Source organism: Oncorhynchus mykiss, chromosome 1, assembly GCF_057628025.1.
Source record: "Oncorhynchus mykiss isolate SJ-2025 chromosome 1, ASM5762802v1, whole genome shotgun sequence".
NCBI classification, from domain to species: Eukaryota; Metazoa; Chordata; class Actinopteri; order Salmoniformes; family Salmonidae; genus Oncorhynchus; species Oncorhynchus mykiss.
In genome coordinates, this window is record NC_143022.1 from 12,121,074 (window position 1) to 12,141,590 (window position 20,517).

Here is a 20,517-nt window from a genome sequence, read left to right on the forward strand (position 1 = left end):
AACATCCGGTGAAATTGCAGAGCGCGAAATTCCAAAATACTATATTCAAATATTTAACATTCTTGAAAATGTATATGTGTTATACATCAAAATAAAGCTTAACTTCTTGTTAATCCAGCCGCTGTGTCAGTTTTCAAACAGGCTTTACGGCGAAAGCAAACCATGGGATTATCTGAGGACAGCGCCCAGCATACAAACACATGAAAATAATTTTTCAAACAGGCACAACAGTCAAAAATAGCGATATAATTAATTCCTTATCTTTGAAAATCTTCTTCTGTTGGCACTCCAAAATGTCCCAGAAACATCACAAATGGTCCTTTTGTTCAATAATGTCCTTCTTTATGTCCCAAAAATGTCGATTTATTTGGCAATTTTTATTCAGAAATACATCGGTTTCAACTCGCCCAACATGCCTACAAAGTATCTAATAACTAATTCTAATAAGTGAATTAGTTCCAATTGGGGGTTACCAAATCCCACCAGTTCATTGAATCGATTGAATTAATACCAATAAAAAACGATTTAAAATAGTGAATAGGAGACAACACTCATCTCTTCCCTACTGTAAACTTGGTCCAAACATTTCAAACAACGTTCCTAATCCAACCTCAGGTTCCCTAAAATGTAAATAATCGATCAAATTTGAGACGGAATAAACTGTTTCTAATACCGGATAAAAATAACGTGGAGCACGCTCCAGTTCACGCACACCAAAACAGTAGAGTCCACCTGGAGTCACACTTACAATGAATAGGACTACTTCTTAATTTTTCAAAAGAAAAACGTCAAACAATTTCTAAAGACTGTTGACATCTAGTGGAAGCCATAGGAACTGAAACCAGGTTCCCAATAATAACCCATAGAAAACAATTGGAAAATCCTTTGACCTACATGTTTTATTTCCCTGGATGGTTTGTCCTCTGAGTTTCGCCTGCCAAATCAGTTCTGTTATACTCACAGACATTATTGTAACAGTTTTAGAAACATTAGAGTGTTTTCTGTATAAATCTACCAATTATATGCCTATCCTAGCTTCTGGGCCTGAGTAACAGCCAGTTTACTTTGGGCACTCTTTCATCCAGATGTCAAAATAATACCCCAGAGAGGCTAATGAGTTAATAATTGCCTGATTATTTTAATTAATTAATTAGTTAACCATTCAACGAGCAGCAGTCGTCACATTAGTCAATACAACGTCACGACAACCATTATCCCAGAAACCCTAGACCCACTCCAATTTGCATACCGCACCAACGGATCCACAGATGATGGAATCTCTATTGCACTCCACACTGCCCTTTCTCACCTGGACAAAAGGAACACCTACGTGAGAACACTAATCATTGACAACAGCTCAGCGTTCAACACCATAGTGCCCTCAAAGCTCATCAATAAGCTAAGGACCCTGGGACTAAACACCTCCCTCTGCAACTGGATTCGGGACTTCCTGACGGGCAGCCTCCAGGTGGTAAGGGTAGGTACCAACACATCCACCACGCTGACCCTAAACACAGGGGGCCCCTCAGGGGTTCGTGCTCAATCCCCTTCTGTACTCCCTGTTCACTCATGACTGCACGGCCAGGCACGACTCCAACACCATCATTAAGATTTCCAATGACTCAACAGTGGTAGGCCTGATCACCTACAATGATGAGACAGCCTATAGGGAGGAGGTCAGAGACCTCACTGTGTGGTGCAAGGACAACAACCTCTCCCTCAATGTAATCAAGACAAAGGAGATGATTGTTGACTACAGGAAAAGGAGGACCGAGCAGGGCCCCCATTCTCATCGACGGGGCTGTAGTGGAGCAGGTTGAGAGCTTCAAGTTCCTTGGTGTCCACATCACCAACAAACTAAAATGGTCCAAGTACACCAAGACAGTTGTGAAGAAGGCACAACAAAACCTATTCTCCCTAAGGAGACTGAAAAGATTTGGCATGGGTCCTCAGATCCTCAAAAGGTTCTACAGCTGCACCATCGAGCGCATCCTGACTAGCTGCATCACTTTCAGGTATGGCAACTGCTTGGCCTCCGACCGCAAGGCACTACAAAGGGTAATGCGTACTGCCCAGTACGTCACCGGGGCCAAGCTTCCTGCCATCCAGGACCACTATACCAGGCGGTGTCAGAGGAAGGCCCTAGAATTGTCAAAGCCACCCAAGTCATAGACTGTTCTCTCTGCTTCCACACGGCAAGCGCTACCGGAGCGCCAAGTCTAGGTCTTAGAAGCTTCTAAACAGCTGCAACCACCAAACTTTAAGACTGCTGAACAGCTAATCAAATGGCTACCCAGACTACTTGCATTGCCCCCCCTTCTACGCTGCTGCTACTCTCTGTTATTATCTAAGCATAATCACTTTAATAACTCTACATACACGTACATATTACCTCAATTAACTCGTCACCGGTGCCCCCGCACATAGACTCTGTACCGGTACCTCCCTGTATATAGCCCCGCCATTGTTGTTTACTGCTACTCTTTAATTATCTGTTATTCTTATCTCTTACAGCAGATTCTAATCAGTCTGACCACGACATTAGCAGCAGGAACTAATCAGTCTGACCACAACATTAACGATCAGGAACTAATCAGTCTGACCACAAAATAACAGCAGGAACTAATCTGTCTGACCACAACATTAACAGCAGGAAGTAATCAGTCTGACCACAACATTAACAGCAGGATCTAATCAGTCTGACCACAACATTAACAGCAGGATCTAATCATTCTGACCACAACATTAACAGCAGGAAGTAATCAGTCTGACCACAACATTAACAGCAGGATCTAATCAGTCTGACCACAACATTAACAGCAGGATCTAATCATTCTGACCACAACATTAACAGCAGGATCTAATCATTCTGACCACGACAATAACAGCAGGAACTAATCACTCTGACCACAACATTAACAGCAGGAACTAATCAGTCTAACCATGACAATAACAGCAGAATCTAATCAGTCTGACCACAACATGAACAGCAGGAACTAATCAGTCTGACCACAACATGAACAGCAGGAACTAATCAGTTTGACCACAACATGAACAGCAGGAACTAATCAGTCTGACCATGACAATAACAGCAGAATCTAATCAGTCTGAACACGACAATAACAGCAGGAACTAATCACTCTGACCACAACATGAACAGCAGGAACTAATCTGTCTGACCAAAACTTCAAATCTACACCTATTCAAATTCAAATCAACACCTACCTACACCTAATCTATATTCATATATTCCATCAACATTCATTATTTCTCTCTCTTTCCTTTGGTTAGCTATGGACAAAGGTCACAGAAAAAGAAAAAGTTGAAAGAGAAGAGAGGAGAGAGAGGAACATCTAATTTGTCAGCCTATTCAGACAGCTGGGGCTGAGAGAAGGGACTTAACATAAAACAATGGCTCCTCTTCGGTTAGACAGCTCACCTCTTGACTGGTATGGTCACATGTCTGCGACAATGATCGGTAGAGGCGATGGAGCTGTGACGTGTCACTAGAACGTCTGGATGCGCTCCCACTCAGCACGACAGTACGAAACACAAACATTTGTCCAAGAGGTGTTGATAATGGGAGTGGTCTATCTGTGACCTTTATCTTCCCACTCCCCATGTGCCCTTTACCTTCCCACTCCCCATGTGTCCTTTACCTTCCCACTCCCCACTCCCCATGTGTCCTTTACCTTCCCACTCCCCATGTGTCCTTTACCTCCCCACTCCCCATGTGTCCTTTACTTTCACACTCCCCATGTGTCCTTTACCTTCCCACTCCCCATGTGTCCTTTACCTTCCCACTCCCCATGTGTCCTTTACCTTCCCACTCCCCATCTGTCCTTTACCTTCCCACTCCCCATGTGACCTTTATCTTCCCACTCCCCATGTGCCCTTTACCTTCCCACTCCCCATGTGTCCTTTACCTTCCCACTCCCCACTCCCCATGTGTCCTTTACCTTCCCACTCCCCATGTGTCCTTTACCTCCCCACTCCCCATGTGTCCTTTACCTTCACACTCCCCATGTGTCCTTTACCTTCCCAATCCCCATGTGTCCTTTACCTTCCCAATCCCCATGTGCCCTTTACCTTCCCACTCCCCATGTTCCCTTTACCTTCCCACTCCCCATGTGTCCTTTACCTTCCCACTCCCCATGTGTCCTTTATCTTCCCACTCCCAATGTGTCCTTTACCTTCCCACTCCCCATGTGTAATTTACCTTCCCACTCCCCATGTGTCCTTTACCTTCCCACTCCCCATGTTCCCTTCACCTTCCCACTCCCCATGTTCCCTTTACCTTCCCACTACCCATGTGACCTTTATCTTCCCACTCCCCATGTGCCCTTTACCTTCCCACTCTCCATGTGTCCTTTACCTTCCCACTCCCCACTCCCCATGTGTCCTTTACCTTCCCACTCCCCATGTGTCCTTTACCTCCCCACTCCCCATGTGTCCTTTACCTCCCCACTCCCCATGTGTCCTTTACCTTCCCACTCCCCATGTGTCCTTTACCTTCCCACTCCCCATGTGTCCTTAACCTTCCCACTCCCCATGTGCCCTTTACCTTCCCACTCCCCATGTGCCATTTACCTTCCCACTCCCCATGTGTCCTTTACCTTCCCACTCCCCATGTGTCCTTTACCTTCCCACTCCCCATGTGCCCTTTACCTTCCCACTCCCCATGTGTCCTTTACCTTCACACTCCCCATGTGTCTTTTACCTTCACACTCCCCATGTTTCCTTTACCTTCCCACTCCCCATGTGCCCTTTACCTTCCCACTCCCCATGTGTCTTTTACCTTCACACTCCCCATGTGTCCTTTACCTTCCCACTCCCCATGTGCCCTTTACCTTCCCACTCCCCATGTGTCCTTTACCTTCCCACTCCCCATGTGCCCTTTACCTTCCCACTCCCCATGTGTCCTTTACCTTCCCACTCCCCATGTGCCCTTTACCTTCCCACTCCCCATGTTCCCTTTACCTTCCCACTCCCCATGTGTCCTTTACCTTCCCACTCCCCATGTGTCCTTTACCTTCCCACTCCCCATGTGTCCTTTATCTTCCCACTCCCAATGTGTTCTTTACCTTCCCACTCCCCATGTGTCATTTACCTTCCCACTCCCCATGTGTCCTTTACCTTCCCACTCCCCATGTGTCCTTTACCTTCCCACTCCCCATGTGTCCTTTTCCTGCCCACTCCCCATGTTCCCTTTACCTTCCCACTCCCCATGTGTCCTTCACCTTCCCACTCCCCATGTGTCCTTTACCTTCCCACTCCCCATGTGTCCTTTACCTTCCCACTCCCCATGTGTCCTTTACCTTCCCACTCCCCATGTGTCCTTTACCTTCCCACTCCCCATGTGTCCTTTACCTTCCCACTCCCCATGTGTCCTTTACCTTCCCACTCCCCATGTGTCCTTTACCTTCCCACTCCCCATGTGCCCTTTACCTTCCCACTCCCCATGTTCCCTTTACCTTCCCACTCCCCATGTGTCCTTTACCTTCCCACTCCCCTCCCCATGTGTCCTTTACCTTCCCACTCCCCATGTGTCCTTTATCTTCCCACTCCCAATGTGTCCTTTACCTTCCCACTCCCCATGTGTCATTTACCATCCCACTCCCCATGTGTCCTTTACCTTCCCACTCCCCATGTGCCCTTTAACTTCCCACTCCCCATGTGTCCTTTACCTGCCCACTCCCCATGTTCCCTTTACCTTCCCACTCCCCATGTGTCCTTCACCTTCCCACTCCCCATGTGTCCTTTACCTTCCCACTCCCCATGTGTCCTTTACCTTCCCACTCCCCATGTGTCCTTAACCTTCCCACTCCCCATGTGTCCTTTACCTTCCCACTCCCCATGTGTCCTTAACCTTCCCACTCCCCATGTGCCCTTTACCTTCCCACTCCCCATGTGCCCTTTACCTTCCCACTCCCCATGTGTCCTTTACCTTCCCACTCCCCATGTGCCCTTTACCTTCCCACTCCCCATGTGTCCTTTACCTTCCCACTCCCCATGTGTCTTTTACCTTCCCACTCCCCATGTGTCCTTTACCTTCCCACTCCCCATGTGTCTTTTACCTTCCCACTCCCCATGTGTCCTTTATCTTCCCACTCCCAATGTGTCCTTTACCTTCCCACTCCCCATGTGTCCTTTACCTTCCCACTCCCCATGTGTCTTTTACCTTCCCACTCCCCATGTGTTCTTTACCTTCCCACTCCCCATGTGTCCTTTATCTTCCCACTTCCAATGTGTCCTTTACCTTCCCACTCCCCATGTGTAATTTACCTTCCCACCTCCCATGTGTCCTTTACCTTCCCACTCCCCATGTGTCCTTTACCTTCCCACTCCCCATGTGTAATTTACCTTCCCACCTCCCATGTATAATTTACCTTCCCACCTCCCATGTGTCCTTTACCTTCCCACTCCCCATGTGTCCTTTACCTTCCCACTCCCCATGTTCCCTTTATTTTCCCACTCCCCATGTGCCCTTTACCTTCCCACTCCCCATGTGTCCTTTACCTTCAAACTCCCCATGTGCCCTTTTCCTTCCCACTCCCCATGTGCCCTTTAACTTCCCACTCCCCATGTGTCCTTTACCTCCCCACTCCCCATGTGTCCTTTACCTTCCCACTCCCCATGTGTCCTTTACCTTCCCACTCCCCATGTGTCCTTTATCTTCCCACTCCCAATGTGTCCTTTACCTGCCCACTCCCCATGTTCCCTTTACCTTCCCACTCCCCATGTGTCCTTCACCTTCCCACTCCCCATGTGTCCTTTACCTTCCCACTCCCCATGTGCCCTTTACCTTCCCACTCCCCATGTGCCCTTTACCTTCCCACTCCCCATGTGCCCTTTACCTTCCCACTCCCCATGTTCCCTTTACCTTCCCACTCCCCATGTGTCCTTTACCTTCCCACTCCCCATGTGTCCTTTATCTTCCCACTCCCAATGTGTCCTTTACCTCCCCACTCCCCATGTTTCCTTTACCTTCACACTCCCCATGTGTCCTTTACCTTCCCACTCCCCATGTGTCCTTTACCTTCCCACTCCCCATGTGTCCTTTACCTTCCCCAACCCCATGTGTCCTTTACCTTCCCACTCCCCATGTGCCCTTTACCTTCCCACTCCCCATGTCCCCTTTACCTTCCCACTCCCCATGTGTCCTTTACCTTCCCACTCCCCATGTGCCCTTTACCTTCCCACTCCCCTTGTGTCCTTTACCTTCCCACTCCCCATGTGCCCTTTACCTTCCCACTCTCCATCTGTCCTTTACCTTCCCACTCCCCATGTGTCCTTTATCTTCCCACTCCCAATGTGTCCTTTACCTTCCCACTCCCCATGTTCCCTTTACCTTCCCACTCCCCATGTTCCCTTTACCTTCCCACTCCCCATGTGTCCTTTACCTTCCCACTCCCCATGTGACCTTTATCTTCCCACTCCCCATGTGCCCTTTACCTTCCCACTCCCCATGTGTCCTTTACCTTCCCACTCCCCACTCCCCATGTGTCCTTTACCTTCCCACTCCCCATGTGTCCTTTACCTCCCCACTCCCCATGTGTCCTTTACCTCCCCACTCCCCATGTGTCTTTTACCTTCACACTCCCCATGTGTCCTTTACCTTCCCAATCCCCATGTGCCCTTTACCTTCCCACTCCCCATGTTCCCTTTACCTTCCCACTCCCCATGTGTCCTTTACCTTCCCACTCCCCATGTGTCCTTTATCTTCCCACTCCCAATGTGTCCTTTACCTTCCCACTCCCCATGTGTAATTTACCTTCCCACTCCCCATGTGTCCTTTACCTTCCCACTCCCCATGTTCCCATCACCTTCCCACTCCCCATGTTCCCTTTACCTTCCCACTCCCCATGTGACCTTTATCTTCCCATTCCCCATGTGCCCTTTACCTTCCCACTCTCCATGTGTCCTTTACCTTCCCACTCCCCACTCCCCATGTGTCCTTTACCTTCCCACTCCCCATGTGTCCTTTACCTTCCCACTCCCCATGTGTCCTTAACCTTCCCACTCCCCATGTGCCCTTTACCTTCCCACTCCCCATGTGCCCTTTACCTTCCCACTCCCCATGTGTCCTTTACCTTCCCACTCCCCATGTGTCCTTTACCTTCCCACTCCCCATGTGCCCTTTACCTTCCCACTCCCCATGTGTCCTTTACCTTCACACTCCCCATGTGTCTTTTACCTTCACACTCCCCATGTGTCCTTTACCTTCCCACTCCCCATGTGCCCTTTGCCTTCCCACTCCCCATGTGTCTTTTACCTTCACACTCCCCATGTGTCCTTCACCTTCCCACTCCCCATGTGTCCTTTACCTTCCCACTCCCCATGTGTCCTTTACCTTCCCACTCCCCATGTGTCCTTTACCTTCCCACTCCCCATGTGTCCTTTACCTTCAAACTCCCCATGTGTCCTTTACCTTCCCACTACCCATGTGTCCTTTACCTTCCCACTCCCCATGTGTCCTTTTCCTTTCCCACTCCCCATGTGCCCTTTACCTTCCCACTCCCCATGTTCCCTTTACCTTCCCACTCCCCATGTGTCCTTTACCTTCCCACTCCCCATGTGTCCTTTACCTTCCCACTCCCCATGTGTCCTTTATCTTCCCACTCCCAATGTGTCCTTTACCTTCCCACTCCCCATGTGTCATTTACCTTCCCACTCCCCATGTGTCCTTTACCTTCCCACTCCCCATGTGCCCTTTAACTTCCCACTCCCCATGTGTCCTTTACCTGCCCACTCCCCATGTTCCCTTTACCTTCCCACTCCCCATGTGTCCTTCACCTTCCCACTCCCCATGTGTCCTTTACCTTCCCACTCCCCATGTGTCCTTTACCTTCCCACTCCCCATGTGTCCTTAACCTTCCCACTCCCCATGTGTCCTTTACCTTACCACTCCCCATGTGTCCTTAACCTTCCCACTCCCCATGTGCCCTTTACCTTCCCACTCCCCATGTGCCCTTTACTTTCCCACTCCCCATGTGTCATTTACCTTCCCACTCCCCATGTGCCCTTTACCTTCCCACTCCCCATGTGTCCTTTACCTTCCCACTCCCCATGTGTCTTTTACCTTCCCACTCCCCATGTGTCCTTTACCTTCCCACTCCCCATGTGTCTTTTACCTTCCCACTCCCCATGTGTCCTTTATCTTCCCACTCCCAATGTGTCCTTTACCTTCCCACTCCCCATGTGTAATTTACCTTCCCACCTCCCATGTGTCCTTTACCTTCCCACTCCCCATGTGTCCTTTACCTTCCCACTCCCCATGTGTAATTTACCTTCCCACCTCCCATGTATAATTTACCTTCCCACCTCCCATGTGTCCTTTACCTTCCCACTCCCCATGTGTCCTTTACCTTCCCACTCCCCATGTTCCCTTTATTTTCCCACTCCCCATGTGCCCTTTACCTTCCCACTCCCCATGTGTCCTTTACCTTCAAACTCCCCATGTGCCCTTTTCCTTCCCACTCCCCATGTGCCCTTTAACTTCCCACTCCCCATGTGTCCTTTACCTCCCCACTCCCCATGTGTCCTTTACCTTCCCACTCCCCATGTGTCCTTTACCTTCCCACTCCCCATGTGTCCTTTATCTTCCCACTCCCAATGTGTCCTTTACCTGCCCACTCCCCATGTTCCCTTTACCTTCCCACTCCCCATGTGTCCTTCACCTTCCCCCTCCCCATGTGTCCTTTACCTTCCCACTCCCCATGTGCCCTCTACCTTCCCACTCCCAATGTGCCCTTTACCTTCCCACTCCCCATGTGCCCTTTACCTTCCCACTCCCCATGTTCCCTTTACCTTCCCACTCCCCATGTGTCCTTTACCTTCCCACTCCCCATGTGTCCTTTATCTTCCCACTCCCAATGTGTCCTTTACCTCCCCACTCCCCATGTGTCCTTTACCTTCACACTCCCCATGTGTCCTTTACCTTCCCACTCCCCATGTGTCCTTTACCTTCCCACTCCCCATGTGTCCTTTACCTTCCCACTCCCCATGTGTCCTTTACCTTCCCACTCCCCATGTGCCCTTTACCTTCCCACTCCCCATGTCCCCTTTACCTTCCCACTCCCCATGTGTCCTTTACCTTCCCACTCCCCATGTGCCCTTTACCTTCCCACTCCCCATGTGTCCTTTACCTTCCCACTCCCCATGTGCCCTTTACCTTCCCACTCCCCATGTGTCCTTTACCTTCCCACTCCCCATGTGTCCTTTATCTTCCCACTCCCAATGTGTCATTTAACTTCCCACTCCCCATGTTCCCTTTACCTTCCCACTCCCCATGTTCCCTTTACCTTCCCACTCCCCATGTGTCCTTTACCTTCCCACTCCCCATGTGACCTTTATCTTCCCACTCCCCATGTGCCCTTTACCTTCCCACTCCCCATGTGTCCTTTACCTTCCCACTCCCCACTCCCCATGTGTCCTTTACCTTCCCACTCCCCATGTGTCCTTTACCTCCCCACTCCCCATGTGTCCTTTACCTCCCCACTCCCCATGTGTCTTTTACCTTCACACTCCCCATGTGTCCTTTACCTTCCCACTCCCCATGTGCCCTTTACCTTCCCACTCCCCATGTGTCCTTTACCTTCCCACTCCCCATGTGCCCTTTACCTTCCCACTCCCCATGTGTCCTTTACCTTCCCACTCCCCATGTGTCCTTTACCTTCCCACTCCCCATGTGCCCTTTACCTTCCCACTCCCCATGTCCCCTTTACCTTCCCACTCCCCATGTGTCCTTTACCTTCCCACTCCCCATGTGCCCTTTACCTTCCCACTCCCCATGTGTCCTTTACCTTCCCACTCCCCATGTGCCCTTTACCTTCCCACTCCCCATGTGTCCTTTACCTTCCCACTCCCCATGTGTCCTTTATCTTCCCACTCCCAATGTGTCCTTTACCTTCCCACTCCCCATGTTCCCTTTACCTTCCCACTCCCCATGTTCCCTTTACCTTCCCACTCCCCGTGTGTCCTTTACCTTCCCACTCCCCATGTGACCTTTATCTTCCCACTCCCCATGTGCCCTTTACCTTCCCACTCCCCATGTGTCCTTTACCTTCCCACTCCCCACTCCCCATGTGTCCTTTACCTTCCCACTCCCCATGTGTCCTTTACCTCCCCACTCCCCATGTGTCCTTTACCTCCCCACTCCCCATGTGTCTTTTACCTTCACACTCCCCATGTGTCCTTTACCTTCCCACTCCCCATGTGCCCTTTACCTTCCCACTCCCCATGTGTCCTTTACCTTCCCACTCCCCATGTGCCCTTTACCTTCCCACTCCCCATGTGTCCTTTACCTTCCCACTCCCCATGTGTCCTTTACCTTCCCACTCCCCATGTGCCCTTTACCGTCACACTCCCCATGTGTCATTTACCTTCCCACTCCCCATGTGTCCTTTACCTTCACATTCCCCATGTGCCCTTTACCGTCACACTCCCCATGTGTCATTTACCTTCCCACTCCCCATGTGTCCTTTACCTTCACATTCCCCATGTGCCCATTACCTTCACACTCCCCATGTGTCATTTACCTTCCCACTCCCCATGTGTCCTTTACCTTCCCACTCTCCATGTTCCCTTTACCTTCCCACTCCCCATGTGCCCTTTACCTTCCCACTCCCCATGCTCCCATTACCTTCCCACTCCCCATGTGCCCTTTACTTTCCCACTCCCCATGTGCCCTTTACCTTCCCACTCCCCATGTGCCCTTTACCTTCCCACTCCCCATGTGTCCTTTACCTTCCCACTCCCCATGTGTCCTTTACCTTCCCACTCCCCATGTGTCCTTAACCTTCCCACTCCCCATGTGCCCTTTACCTTCCCACTCCCCATGTGTCCTTTACCTTCCCACTCCCCATGTGCCCTTTACCTTCCCACTCCCCATGTGTCCTTCACCTTCCCACTCCCCTTGTGTCCTTTACCTTCCCACTCCCCATGTGTCCTTTACCTTCCCACTCCCCATGTGTCCTTTACCTTCCCACTCCCCATGTGTCCTTCACCTTCCCACTCCCCATGTGTCCTTTACCTTCCCACTCCCCATGTGCCCTTTACCTTCCCACTCCCCATGTGTCCTTCACCTTCCCACTCCCCATGTGTCCTTTACCTTCCCACTCCCCATGTGTCCTTTACCTTCCCACTCCCCATGTGTCCTTTACCTTCCCACTCCCCATGTGTCCTTTACCTTCCCACTCCCCATGTTCCCTTTTCCTTCCCACTCCCCATGTGTCCTTACGAGTGGTGGAATAATAGCATATTTTTTTCATACAGTTTTTGTCATTGTTCTGAACCCATTGCCGCCAAGTTGTTGTAACGCCGTCAAATTGGCCACCCCCCCACCCCTACCCCTACTCCTACCCCTACTCCTACCCCTACTCCTACCCCTACCCCTACCCCTACCCCTACTCCTACTCCTACCCCTACTCCTACCCCTACCTCTACTCCTACCCCTACCCCTACTCCTACTCCTACCCCTACTCCTACCCCTACCTCTACTCCTACCCCTACCCCTACTCCTACTCCTACCCCTACCCCTACTCCTACCCCTACCCCTACTACTACTCCTACCCCTACCCCTACCCCTACCCCTACTCCTACTCCTACCCCTACCCCTACTCCTACCCCTACTCCTACCCCTACCCCTACCCCTACCCCTACCCCGTCCGCTGGTCTGCCCTGTACGGAACTTGTGTGCTCCCAGTTGTGCCTTTTTCCCAGTCTGCACATCTATGGAGATATGGAGGTATCCAAACATGCATGCCTTGAGATGAATTCACCATTCGAGTGTTTGTAGCAAGCTACCTAGTTTCAAATATCTGCAGTACTGCCACAGCAGCATAACATTTGATTGACACTTCATAACACTTGCTTTGCTTAATCATCAATATTGGTTCTGGTTGGCTGTTACGCACAGCAGAGTGAGGCAGAACGACATAGAGAGGAGCAGCTGCATCTAGGACCCTCCAACCCAACTCCATCCATACTTCATTCAGGAGTTGCACATGTGTATCAGGGTAGCAGCAGCACAGGTTGTCTAGACTCTAGCTAGCTACCATATGCTAAACGATCCACACAAGGCACTAGCCAGCCGTCCATATACAGTAGCAAGAAAAAGTAGGTGAACCCTTTGGAATTACCTGGATTTCTGCATAAATTTGACATCAAATTTGATCTGATCTTCATCTAAGTTACAACAATAGACAAACTTAGTGTGCTTAAACTAATAACACACTAATTATTGTATTTTTCTTGTCTATATTGAATACATCATTTAAACATTCACAGTGTAGGGTGGAAAAAGTATGTGAACCCCTCGGATAATGGAGTCAGGAGTCAACTAACCTGGAGTCGAATCAATGAGACAATATTGGAGATTTTGGTTAGAGCCATGCCTCATGAAAAACACTCACAAAATTTGAGTTCACAAGAAGCATTGCCTAATGTATTAGTATTGTATTTATTATGGATCCACATTAGCTGCTGCCAAAGCAACAGCTACTCTTCCTGGGGTCCAACAAAAGTAAGGCAGTTTATATAATTTTAAAAACATTACAATACATTTACAGATTTCACAACACACTGTGTTCCCTCAGGCCCCTACTCCACCACTACCACATATCTACAGTACTAAATCTATGTGTATGTGCAGTGAGTATGTTATTGTGTGTGTGTGTGCGTGTGTGCGTGTGTGCGCGTGTGCGCGTGTGAGCGTGTGTGCGTGTGTGTGCGTGTGTGCGCGTGTGTGCGTGTGTGCGTGTGTGTGTGTGTGTGTATGCATGTGTCTGTGCCAATGTTTGTAATGCTTCACAGTCCCCGCTGTTCCATAAGGTGTTTTTTTTTATCTGTTTTTTTAAATCTAATTTTACTGCCTGTGTCAGTTACTTGATGTGGATTAGAGTTTATTGTAGTCATGTCTCTATGTAGTACTGTGTGCCTCCCATAGTCTGTTCTGGACTTGGGGACTGTGAAGAGACTTCTTGTTGCATGTCTTGTTAGGTATGCATGGATGTCCGAGCTGTGTGCCAGTAGTTTAGACAGACAGCTCGGTGCATTTTTTCCAGCAGCAGACTATGATGGATAATGTCAAAAGCTGCACTGAAGTCTAACAAGACAGCCCCACAATCATTTTATCATCAATTTATCTCAGCTAATCATCAGTCATTTGTGTTAGTGCTGTGCTTGTTGAGAGTCCTTCCCTATAAGTATGTTGAAATTATGTTGTCAATTTGTTCATTGTGAAATAGGAAAGCATCTGGTAAAACACAATTTTTTCCAGAAGTTTACTAAGGGTTGGTAACAGGCTGATTGGTTGGCTATTTGAGCCGGTAAAGGGGGCTCTACTATTCTTGTGTAGTGGAATGACTTTAGCTTCCCTCAAGGCCAGAGGGCACACGCTCTCTTGTAGGCTTAAATTGAAGATGTGGCAAATAGGAGTGGCAATATCATCTGCTATTATCCTCAGTAATTTTCCATCCAGATTGTCAGACCCCGGTAGCTTGTCATTGTTGATAGACAACAATAATTTGTTCACCTCTTCCACATTGACTTTACGGAATTCAAAAGTACAATTCTTGTCTTTCATTATTTGGTCCGATATACTTGGATGTGTAGTGTCAGCATTTGTTGCTGGCACGTCATCCTTAAGTTTGCTTATCTTGTCAATGAAAAAGTCATTAAAGTAGTTTGCAATATCAATGGACTTTGTGATGGATGAGCCATCTGATTCAATGACTGAAGGAGCCAAGTTGGCTTTTTTCCCCTAAATTTATTCTAAGGTGTCCCAAAGCTTTTTACTATTACATTCTTTGTATAATTTATCTTTGTTTCATAGTGTAGTTTCCTTTCATTTTATTTAGTTTAGCCACATGATTTCTTAATTTGTAGTACTTTTGCCAATCGGTTGGGCTGCCAGACCTAATTGTCATACCTATTGCCTCATCCCTCTCAACCATACAATTTTTCAATTCCTCATTAATCCAAGGGGATTTAACCGTTTTTACAGTCATTTTCTTGGGTGCGTGCTTATTAGTAACTGGAATAAGTAGTTTCATAAATGCATCAAGTTCAGCGTCTGGTTGCTCCTCATTACACACCACAGACCAGCAAATATTCTTTACATCATCAACATATGAATCACTACAAAACGTCTTGTATGACCTCTTATACACTATATTAGGTCCATCCTCTGGAACTTTGGTTTTACTAGATATGGCTATTATATTGTGATCACTACATCCTATGGATTTTGATACTGCTTTGAAGCAAATATCTGCAGCATTAGTAAAGATGTGATCAATACATGTTGATGATTTCATTCCTGTGCTGTTTGTAACTACCCTGGTAGGTTGACTGCCAACCTGATCCAGGTTGCAGGCACTGGTTACAGTTTGAGGTTTTTCCTGAGTGGGCAGCTTGATGATAGCCAGTCAATATTTAAATCACCCAGAAAATATCTGTTGATATCACATAGATGATCAAGCATTTCACACATATTATCTAGACACGGACTGTTAGCACTTGGTGGTCTATAGCAGCTTCCCACAAGAATGGACTTTGGGTGAGGCAGATGAACCTGCAGCCATAATACATCAACAGTATTTAACATTAGATCATCTCTAAGCTTTTGTCTCGATCGTCGTAATGATGAGACCAAGGCACAGCGTGAATAGAGTTCCACATACTGTTTATGAACTGAAACTCACTGAACAAAACAACAAACAACCAAACAAAACGTGAAGCTGAAAGTGGGAAAAAGGGCTGCCTAAATATGATCCCCAATCAGAGACAATGATAAAACGCTGTCTCTGATTGGGGACCATATCAGGCCACTGGAGGCGCACTGGAGGCCTGATGCGTGGTGCCGGTACTGGTGGTACCGGGCTGATGACACGCACCTCAGGGCGAGTGCGGGGAAGAGGAACAGCACGGACCTGACTGGGGACACACACTTGAGGGAGAGTGCGAGGAGCAGGAATAGGACACACCTGACTGGAAAAGCGCACTTGAGGGCGCAGGAGTTGGCACAGGACGCCCTGGGTTGTGACGGTACACTGGAGACCTGGTGTGTATAACCGATATCAATTGTTCCGGAACTGTAACACACATTTCAGTACGAGTTCGGGGAGCTGACTCAGGTGGCACCGAACTGACAACATGTTCCTTTATTCCAAATCAGTGCGTCCTCCACCAACTCAACAACTCCCCCATTTCTCTCTCCTCCGAATTCTCCTTCTTCTCCCAGACTGGCTCTGGTTCACTCCTCGGCTCCGCCGACTGCTCCCCATGTTCTCCCCCCCCCAAAAAAAAATTTATTGGGGTTTCTGTGGCCTTCCTCACCGACGTCGTTGCTGTCCTCACATGCTGCTAGGGGACTCCCGCCAAGGAAGGCGATCCTGTCCGGCCAGGATTTCCTCCCAAGTCCGGGATCCCTTCCCATCCAGGATCTCTTCCCAAGTCCAGAATACTTCCTCCTCCTGGGCACGCTGCTTGGTCCTTTGTTGGTGGGATCTTCTGTCTCGATCGTCATAATGATGAGACCAAGGCACAGCGTGAATAGAGTTCCACATATTTTCAATGAGCTGAAATTCACTGAACAAAACAACAAACAACCAAATGAACCGTGAAGCTACTGGTGTGCACACAGACACCTAACTGTAGATAAGATCCCACACCAGAAAGTGGGAAAAAGGGCTGCCTAAATATGATCCTCAATCAGAGACAACGATAAACAGCTGTCTCTGATTGGGTACCATATCAGGCCAACATAGACCTACAAAATCACTAGACATACAAAAACCTAGAGTACCCACCCTAGTCACACCCTGACCTAACCAAAATATATAGAAAACAGAGATATCTAAGGTCAGGGCGTGACAGCTTTACAGGAATGTGATTCTGAAAATAGACCGCAACACCGCCTCTGTTGGCATTTCTGTCTTTTCAGTAGATGTTATAACCTTGTATTGCTACCACTGTATCATCAAAGGTATTATCTAAGTGAGCTTCAGAGATAGTCAGAATATGAATGTAATCTGTTACAAGCAAGTTATTGACTTCATGGACCTTGTTTCTCAGGCTACATATGTTAATATGGGCTATTGTTTAGCAAATTTCTCGTGGGACTTGATTGTTTTTAATGCTTTACTGGGAATTGATTACTGGGAATCAATTGAGGCATTGAACCATTTCAAATAAGACAGCTAGATACACCTACTTCAAACCCTAGCAAACTAATACATTGATTTAGCCTACACAATTTAGCCTACACAATATCACAGACAATGTTTTTTTAAATAAACAAATGTTTAGCGGGAGAGGCTATATGGACAATCCTGGCCTACAAAAATATTTAAATAAGAACAAATTCTTATTTACAATGACGGCCTACCCCGGCCAAACCCAGACGACGCTGGGCTAAGTGTGCGCCGCCCTGTGGGACTCATAATCAATAGCCGGATGTGATACAGCCTGGATTCAAACCAGGGACTGTAGTGACTCGTCTTGCACTGAGATGCAGTGCCTTAAACCGCTGCGCTACTCTGGAGCCCTAAAATATAATAATATTATTTAAGTAGCACAGATGAGAGCAAAGTGAACTGAGTCCCACAGGGTTGTGACAGCTAAGGACACACTGTCCCGGTGTTTTAACCATTGAGTAGAATATATCAAGGTGACGTCTAGATGGCTAGTAATATTAGTTATTTATGGTGTAGGCTGCTGTTCTACTTGAAATTCTGTATCATCCTGGAAGGGAAAACAATTTGCCACGTTGCTAGTTTCCGCCGCCGACACAATGTAAGACTACAGCTGACCAGTTGCACTGCACCTCAGTCGGCAGGCACCTCGATACAACATGATGCACTGGTCATTCGCATCAGCTTTAGCGGCTCGCGAGTATGGCCAACAACTTAGTTAATGTGTAAAATGCAGCCTGTCAATCCCCAATGATATGGGTCATCTTTTGAACTGCTAGAAACAAGACAGTTTCTCTGTGGTAATGGTGGAAACATAACGGTCACGAATCTGCGCTCAGTTTATTCTCTATGGCACTCAGAGGCTGCGACACAGCCTATAATCACAATATTCTTTGGGTGATGTTTTTCTAGGTCACACAGCTAGATATTTAGCTTCATGTGTCTCAACTGACAGCATGAGGTTGAGCCTGAAACTGCTCATTTTAATCTACAGTAGGCATAAGCTATTACTGTAAAGAAATACAGTATGTTAGAGTAATTTTTACAGGAGGCTTCCGAATTACAGTTACTAACAGTATTTTTCAGCATTTTACCCATAATGCAGTGCAATCTACAGCATGAATGCTGTAAAACAAATGTATGGTATTATACTGTGCATCCTTCAATGTTTTACTGTTGAAAGTGCAGAAAAGTCTTACAGTGTGAGCAAATTCACCCTACTGTGTTAGAAGCAGTGGTGAAAACAGTACCTCATTCTCATATTTGAGTTAAAGTAAAGATACCTTAATTAATAGAAAATGAAAAGAAAAAGAGAAAGGCACCAAGTAACATACTACTGGAGTAAAACTCTAAAAGTATTTGAAATATACTTCAGTATCAAAATTAAATTCAATTTCTGAAATATTCTTAAGTATCAAAAGTAAAATTGTAAATCATTTAAAATTCCTTATTGTGAGCAATCCAGACCGCATCCTTTTCTTGTTTTTTAAATTTAGGGATAGCCAGGTGCACACTCCAACACTCAGATATAATTTACAAACACGGCATGTGTTAATGAGTTCATCAGATCAGAGGCAGTAGGGATGACCAGGGATGTTCTCTTGATAAGTGTGTGAATTGGATAATTTTCGAGTCCTGCTAAGCATTCAAAATGCAACGAGTACTTTTGGGTGTCAGTGAAAAAGTATGGACTAAAAAGTATATACATGTCTTTTGGAATGTAGAAAAAAAAAGTTAAAGTATTAAAAGTAAAAGTTGTCAAAAATATAAATCGTAAAGTAAAGTACTGATACCGAAAAGTAGTACTTTGAAGTATTTTTACTTAAGTACTTCACACCTCTGGTTAGAAGTCCTGAAACCCAAATTACTAGACTAATTTGGGTTTAGGATCTTGCCTAATCATCCTGTGTATATCCATATATAGACAATGGCATGCTTCAAGCTGCTTTTGTCATTGTAATTTGGACGTACAGTAGTGGGAGGAATTCTTGTGTCCATGTCAGGAGTGTGGAGTGTGGAGGCGTGTTCATGCAGAGTTTGTTTGTAATGTTGGACATGAATGTGCGGTCATCTGGTGTGTATATAGACAGGCTGCCTGACAACGTTGCAAAAACAATGTGTGAGTGTCGCAGAGGCAGAATGCCGGGTGTTGTCATGATTCTGGTCAGTCAGATATTTTATTTTTTATTTAAACTAGGCAAGTCAGTTATTTACAATGACGGCCTACCCCGGCCAAACCCTAAGCCGGATGACGCTGGGCCAATTGTGCGGCGCCCTATGGGACTCCCAATCACGTCCTGTTGTGATACAGCCTGGAATTACACCAGGGACTGTAGTGACGCCACAAGCACTGAGATGCATTGCCTTAGACCGCTGCGCCACTCAGGAGATAGTTAGCAACAACGACAAGAAGCTGCCATGTGGGAAATCGTAGGTGGCTCGTTGCAGCTCATATTATATTGTTATTGATACCATGTCTTGTTTTGAGGTGTTTTGACTCGTGATGTTTATGCTAATAGGTCTCAAATTTGCTAGCTAGCTAACCAACAACTGTAAGGATTTATTTAAGAGGTATCAAGTGCTTATTGTACAAATTTACTTATGTTTTCAATATACACTGAGTTTACCAAACATAAAGAACACCTTCCTAATATTGAGTTGCATCCCCTCACCCCTCCCCCTTTTCCCTCAGATTCTCAATTTGGACTCTACAAGGTGTCGAAAGCATTCCACAGAGATGCCGGCCCGTGTTGACTCCCACAGTTGTGTCAAGTTGGCTGGATGTCTTTGGGTGGTGACACATTCTTGATTTAAGTGAGAAACCTAGCAGCGTTGCAGTTCTTGTCACAAACCGGTGTGCCTGGTACCTACTACGATATCCCGTTCAAAGGCACTTACATTGTTTGTCTTGCCCATTCACCCTTTGAATGACATGTAAACACAATCCATGTCTCAGTTGTCTCAAGACTAAAAATCATTCTTCAACCAGTCACCTCCCCTTCATCTACACTAATTGAAGTGGATTTAACAGGTGACATCAATAAGGGATCATAGATTTCACCTGGATTCACCTGGTCAGTCTATGTCATGGAAAGAGCAGGTGTTGTTAATGTTTTGTATACTCACTGTACATTTGGACAGGAAACATAGTTGCATGTTGTCAACATTCCTTTGATTCTAAGCCAACCCGGACTGTTTAGCCCCAAGGGTTGCTCACTCATTGGTTTTGTTTCTGAACAACTCACCCGTCTATCTGATTTGGTTTTAGGTGTGTATGAGTGTACTTAAATGAGTGTACTCCACTGGGATTCTCTGCCTC

The 20,517-nt window shown here is 47.2% G+C and overlaps 1 long non-coding RNA gene across 4 annotated transcripts in view; it reads left to right on the forward strand.

Moving 5' to 3' along the window:
- LOC149985409 (uncharacterized) overlaps positions 1 to 20,517 on the forward strand; it is a 319,128-nt gene that overhangs the window by 94,617 nt on the left and 203,994 nt on the right. The gene's annotated exons all lie outside the window — the stretch shown is intronic.